Below are 7,363 nucleotides of genomic sequence, written 5' to 3'. Positions count from 1 at the left end.
CTGCTTGGGGAGAGGCAGTGTACAGCACTGGATGTGAGCATGAGGTCGCCTGGGTCTCAATCTTGGCTCTCTTAGGCAATTTTTAAAAAGATTTATTTATTTATTTAAAAGGCAGAGTTATGGGGAGGGGGAAGAGAGAGAAAGAGAGGTCTTCCATCAGCTGATTCACTCACCAAATGGCTGCACAGCTAGAGCTGGGGCAGACGGAAGCCGGGAGCCAAGAGTTTCTTTAGGTTCTCCCACCTAGGTGCAGGTGTCCAAGGACCCAGGCCTTTTTCCACTGCTTTCTGAGGTGCATTAGCAGGGAGATGGATCAGAAGTGGAGCAGCCAGGACTCAAAATGGCACCCATATGGGATGCCAGTATCTCAGGTGGTGGCATTACCCACTACGCCAGAGCACCAGCCCTCTTGGGCACTGTCTATGTCTGGCTTTGCCTGTTTGTACCTCTATGACAGCATATTAGAGACTGGGTAATTTATAAAGGACTGAAACTTATTTTCTCATAGTTCTGGAGGCTGAGAAGCCCAAGGGGAGGGGCCAGCAGTTTCGGTTGCCTGGCAAGGGCTGTTCTCTACTTCCAAGACAATGCTTCTTGCTCTATTCTTTAAAGGGTAGAAATGGTGGGTTCTCCGCCGGCGCCGTGGCTCAATAGGCTAATCCTCCACCTTGCGGCGCCGGCACACCGGGTTCTAGTCCCGGTCAGGGCGCCGGATTCTGTCCCGGTTGCCCCTCTTCCAGGCCAGCTCTCTGCTATGGCCAGGGAGTGCAGTGGAGGATGGCCCAGGTGCTTGGGCCCTGCACCCCATGGGAGACCAGGAAAAGCACCTGGATCCTGGCTCCTGCCATCGGATCAGCGCGGTGCGCCGGCTGCAGCGGCGGCCATTGGAGGGTGAACCAACGGCAAAGGAAGACCTTTCTCTCTCTGTCTCTCTCTCTCACTGTCCACTCTGCCTGTAAAAAAAAAAAAAAAAAAAAAAAAAAACAAACAAAAAAAGAAATGGTGGGTTCTCACCCAGCGAGTGGCATATGGGCAAGAGAACCAAGAGCTATGTGAACCCTCCTCTTCTATTAGGACCTTAATCCCTTTCATGATGGGAGGAACCCTCCTGACCTACTCATCCCTCAGAAGCCCACCTCTGTAATACCATCAGACTCTTCCATTGCCTGAAGTTTGGAGAGTCACATTCAAACCACAGCAATGTCCTTAGTTTTGTCATCTGTAAAAAGGGTGCAGTTTTTTGGTGAGGATTAAAGGGCTGGTTGATTATTGTAAAGACCAGGAGGAGTGCTTGTGCATGGTAAGTACTGTTTACTACAGTCCAAGCTCTACACATCTTCTAGTTCAACTTTTTAATTGGCAAATTAAATACATTTAATGCATAACCCAAAGTTTTGATATATGTATATATTGTGGAATGGGTAAATCAAGCTACCTAACATACTCATTATCTTATGTGCTTATGTAGTTACTTGTTTTATGGTAAGAACACTTAAGATCTGCTCTCTTAGCAATTATCAGATGTATAAGAAATTGTTGTTAGCTGTAGTCCCTGCAATATAGGATAAGGCTCTCATATTTATTCTTCCTGACCAACGGAAATGTTGTATCATTTGACCAGCATTTTTTCAAAATTCCTACCCGCTAGCCTCTGGTAACCACTGCTCTACTCTCTGTTTTATGAATTTGTTTTTTGGATTCCATGTATAAGTGGGATCATGCAATATTTGTCTTTCTATGTCTGGCCTATTTCACTTAGCATAGCATCTTCCAGGTTCATCCACATTATTGCAAATGACAGAATTTCCTATGTTTTAACTGCTGAATAGTATTCCATTGTGTACTTATAAGGGTGTGTCTCACATTTTCTTTATCTTCCACTGATCTGTTGTTGGACACTGAGATTGGCTACTTGCTTTGACTATTGTGAATAATCTGCAGTGAACATTGGAATACAGGCAAATCTTAGACATGCTTATTTCATATCTTTTGGATGTATACCTCATAGTGGGATTGCTGGAATTTTTAAAGACTTGAATCACAGATTTAGTCTTTTTTTAAAACTCAAAAAACTTCAGGTATTTCATATACACAGATTTAAGAACATAGTGATACTTTCCTGCCAACCCGTCCTCCCGTTCACATTCCCACCCTTCTTCCTTCTCCCTCTCCTATTCCCATTCTTAATTTTAACAAAGACAGCCGGCGCTGCGGCTCACTAGGCTAATCCTCCACCCACGGCACCAGCACACCGTGTTCTAGTCCTTATTGGGGCACCGAATTCTGTCCCGGTTGCTCCTCTTCCAGTCCAGCTCTCTGCTGTGGCCCGGGAGGGCAGTGGAGGATGACCCAGGTGCTTGGACCCTGTACCTGCATGGGAGACCGGGAGAGGCACCTGGCTCCTGGCTTCAGATCAGCGTGGTGCGCCGGCCACAGCACTCTGGCCGCAGCGGCCATTGTGGGGGGGGGTGAACCAACGGCAAAGGAAGACCTTTCTCTCTGTCTCTCTCTCTCACTCTCTACTCTGCCTGTCAAAAAATAAAAAAATATTTAACAAAGATATATTTTCAGTTTCCTTTATGCTCATAATGTTAACCTACACTAAGTAAGGAGTTCAAGAAATAGTCTGAAGCAAAAAAACAAAAAACACTGTTCTTCAGAAGTAGAGACAAGGACTCTAAACAATTAGCGAATCTCAAAATGTCCATTATATTCTCCTGTACATTACCTTCTAGGTACTCTGGTAGTTATCACAGATCAGGGAAAACATATGGTATTTGTCTTTGGAACTGGCTTATTTCACTAAGGTTTAGTCGTAGGAGTTGGTGTTATGTGCTGAATTTTGTCTCCTCCAAATTTGTATATTAAAATCCTAATCCTCCGTGTTTCAGAATACTACAGTTTTTGGACAAAGGGACTTTAAGAAATAAAGTAAGGTGAGATCATATGAATGGGCTTTCATCCAATGCTGTGAACTACTGTAAACGTACCAATGCAGCAGCCTCTCTTGGGTGTATGGGGCTCTACCATTTTCACGAAAGTGTCTTGGATTAAGAATCTATATGTTGAGACTGGTCTTCAGGTGAATTTTGGGAGAGAAAAGAGAGGAAAAAAAATTCTGATAACATGAAGTGCTGATGAGGACGTGGAACAACTTGAACTCTAATATAGAAATGCAGCAGCCATGTTGATAAGTCAGTTTGGCAGTTTCTGATAAAATTTTTTCCAGAAACTTTTCATTTAAGATACACAAACTTCATGCATTTCATAAATACAACTTCAAGAACGTAGTAATTCTTCCCACCCTACCCACCCTCACATCCTTCCTTATCCTCCCTCACCTATTCCAATTCTTATTTTTTACTAAGATCTATTTTTAATTAACTTTATACATATGGGATTAACTCTATACCAAGTAAAGAGTTCAACAAATAGTATGAAAAAAAAAACTGTTCCTCAACAGTTGAGACAAAGAGCTGTTCAAAGCCATTGCATCTTAAATTTCAGTTTCACTTCTATAGACTACCTTTTAAGTGCTCTTTTAACACAGAGCATGGAGAACACATGGTATATGTCCTTTTGGGACTGGCTTATTTCACTGATATTTTCCAGTTGCATCTATTTTGTTGCAAACAACAGGATTTCATTTTTTTTTTTTACTGCTGCAGGTGCATAGCATTCCATGGTGTACATCTGTCATAATTTCTTTATCTAGTTTTCAGTTAAAGGACATTTAGGTTGATTCCATACCTTAGCTATTGTGAATTGTGCTGTAATAAACATGAGGGTACAGATAATTCTTTCACATACTGATTTCATTCCCTTGGGTAAATTCCCAGGAGTTATATGGTAGGTCTCTATTCAGATTTCTGAGTTATCTTCATAGTGTCTTCCACAATGGCTGTACGAGTTTACATTCCCAATAACAGTGGACCAGGGTAACTTTTTCCCCACATCCTTGTCAGCAATTGTTTTTTGTTGATTTCTGTATGAAAGTCTCACTGAGGTGAGGTGAAACTTGATTGTGATCTTGATTTGCATTTCCGTGATGGCTAGTGATCCTGAGCAGTTTTTCATGGTCTGTTGGCCATTTGGAGTTCCCCCTTTGAAAAATGTCTTTTCAAGTCCTTTGCCCATTTCTTAACTGCATTGTTTGTTTTGTTGTGATCGAGTTTCTTGATCTCTATATATATTCTGGATATTAATCCTTTATCGATTGCATGGTTTGCAAATAATTTCTCCCATTCTGTTCGTTGCCTCTTTACTTTGTTGAGTGTTTATTTTGCAGTGCAGAAGCTCCTTAGCTTGATATAATCCCATTTGTCAATTTTGTCTTTGATTGCCTGTGCCTCTGGGGTGTTTTCCAAGAACTCTTTGGCTGTGCCAATGTCTTGAAGGGTTTCCACAATGTTCTCTAATAATTTGCTGGTATCACATTGTAGATTTAGGTCTTTGATCCATTTTGAGAAGATTTTTATATAAGGTGTAAGGTAGGTATTTTCCTTCATACTTCTGCACATGGAGACCCAGTTTTCCCAGCACCATTTATTGAAGAGACTGTCCTTGCTCCAGGGATTAATTTTAGCTCCTTCGTCAAAGATGAGTTGGTTGTGGATGTGTGGGTTGATTTCTGGAATTCCTATCCTATTCCATTGGTCTATCTATTTTTGTGCCAGTACAGAAAGCTCTTTTGACTATAACTGCCTTGTAGTATGTCTTGAAATCTGGTGTTGTGATACCTCCAGCTTCATTTTTGTTGTATAAGTTTGTTTTACCTCTTCTGGATCTCCTGTGTTTCCATATGATTTTCAGCATCATTTTTTCTAGGTCTGAAAAGAATGTCCTTGGTATTTTTGATTGGTATTGCATTGAATCTATGAATTTCTTTTGGTGGTATAGACATTTTGATGATACTGATTCTTACAATCCATGAACATGGAAGATTTTTCCATTTTTTTGTGTGTGCTTTCTATTTCTTTTTTTGATGCTTTGTAATTTAATTGTAGAGATCTTTGATGTCCTTGGTTAAATTTATTCCAAGTTATTTAATATTTTTGGAGCTATTGTAAATGGGGTTTTTCTTAAAAGTTCTTTCTCAGGGCCAGCGCTGTGGTGTAGCGAGTAAGGGCACTGCCTGCAGTGCTGGCATCTCTTATGGGCACCAGTTCAAGTCCTGGCTGCCCCACTTCTGATCCAACTCTCTGCTATGGCCTGGGAAAGCAGTAGAAGATAGCCTAAGTCCTTGGGCTCCTGCACTCACGTGGGAAGACCCAAAAGAAGCTCCTAACTCCTGCCTTCAGATCGGTGCAGCCGAAGCCATTGCAGCCAATTGAGGTGTGAACCAGCAGATGGAAGAACTGTCTCTCTCTCTCTCTGCCTTTCCTACTTTCTCTGTGTAACTCTGACTTTCAAATAAATAATTTTTTTTAAAAATTAAAGAATAAGTTTTTTCTCAGCCATTACATTGCCTGTGTCTAAAAAGGCTATTGATTTTTGTGTGTTGATTTTATATCCTGACACTTTACAAAACTCTTTTATGAGTTCCAATAGCTTTAGTGTAGTCTTTTGGATCCTCTATATATAGAATCATGTAATCTGCAAATAGGGGTAGTTTGACTTTCTCCTTCCCAGTTTATATCTGTTTCATTTCTTTTTCTTGCTGAATGGTTCTGGCTAAAGCTTCCTGGACTGTATTGAATGGCACAGATGAGAGTGGGCATCCTTGTTTGATTCCAGATCTCAGTGGAAATGCTTCCAACTTTTTCCCATTCAAGAGGACACTGTGGGTTTGTCATAAATTGCATTGATTGTGTTGAGGAATGTTCCTTATGTACCCAATTTGCTTAGAGTTTTCTTCATGGAAGGGTGTTGTGCTTTATAAAATGCTTTCTCTGCATCTATTGAGATGAATATACAGTTTTTATTCTTTAGTTTGTTAATGTAATGTATCACATTGTTGGGTTCATGAATGTTGAACCATCCCTGCATGTCAGGGATAAATTCTACTTGGTCCGGGTGAATGATCTTTCTGATTTGTTGTTGGATCTACTGGCTAGTATTTTGTTGAGAATGTTTGTGTCTATGTTCATCAGGGAAATTGGTCTGTAGTTCTCTTTCTCCTGGTGTATCTTTTTCAGATTTAGGAATTAAGGTGATATTGGCTACATAGAAGGAGTTTGGGAGGATTCCCTCCCTTTCCATTGTTTTGAATTACTTGAGAAGAATTGGAGGTAGTTCTTCTTTAAAATTTGGTAGAATTCAGCATAGAAGCCATTTGGTCCTGGGCTTTTCTTTGTTGGGAGAGTCTTTATTACTGATTCAATTTATGTCAATTATTGGTCTGTTTAGGTTTTCTCTGTCTTCATGGTTCAATTTAGGTAGGTTGTATGTGTATAGGAATCTAGCTATTTCTTCTAGGTTTCCCAGTTTCTTATAAAATTCAGCACACTTACCATACAAGTTATCAGTCTCACTTCTAGGAGTTTGCCTAGAAGAAATAGAAACAGGCTTACATTAAACCTGTATGATAAGTTTTATAGAAGCTTTTATTCATAAGTACCTAAAAATGCAAAATCCTTTAAATGTTCTTCAACTTGTGAGTGGGTAGACAAACTGTGGTACACTTTGTTCCATTCATACAGTGGAACACTACTCAGCAATAAAAGATGAACTATTCATATAAAAACAGTGTGAGGGAATCTCTACTGTTTTGTGTTAAATGAAAAAAGCCAGACTCAAGAGACTAAATACTGTTCAATTCCACGTGTATGATGCTAACAGGGAAAATTAAAGAGAAAGAAAAACAATTGGTGTTTGGCATGGATTAAACATGAGAGAGTGTTTATCTATAAATGGGTACCACAAGGGTTTTTTGGGGGGGTTATGTGTACGTAGAAAGTTTTCTGAATCCTCACTGTGACAGTGGTTACTTGAGTTTGAGCTTTTGTCAAAACTCACCAAACTGTACACTAAAAAGAGTTGATTTTACTATATGTAAATTTAAATAGAAATGCTAAAAAACAAAAGCAAGTAAAAGGGAAAAAAAGGAGCTTCTGATTACATCAGAGCTTCTTTCGGAGCCAAGAAAGGAGCTCAAGGTCACAGGGGCACATTCCACTCACTACTGCATATTTTGCCAAATGTGTGGTGTAGACAGGCAGTGGGAAGACAAGGTCATTTTCAGGGTAGACGTGTCCAGCGGTTTGACTCAGGGAACTAGAAATAGAGATAAATCTTGGGAAAGGGCATTTGTGTGTAAGTGGACAAATTGGTCTTGAGAATGAGGTTAGGAACAAGTATTCTGGCATTACCTCTTTAGGAGAGAGCAATGTGGATCAGGGCTCATGGTGCTTGGCCAAGAGAT

This window comes from Oryctolagus cuniculus, chromosome 12, assembly GCF_051225735.1.
Source record: "Oryctolagus cuniculus isolate XC-2025 breed Fujian yellow rabbit chromosome 12, ASM5122573v1, whole genome shotgun sequence".
Taxonomy (NCBI): Eukaryota; Metazoa; Chordata; class Mammalia; order Lagomorpha; family Leporidae; genus Oryctolagus; species Oryctolagus cuniculus.
The sequence above is the reverse complement of the archived record's forward strand: the minus strand, read 5'-3'. Positions refer to the sequence as shown.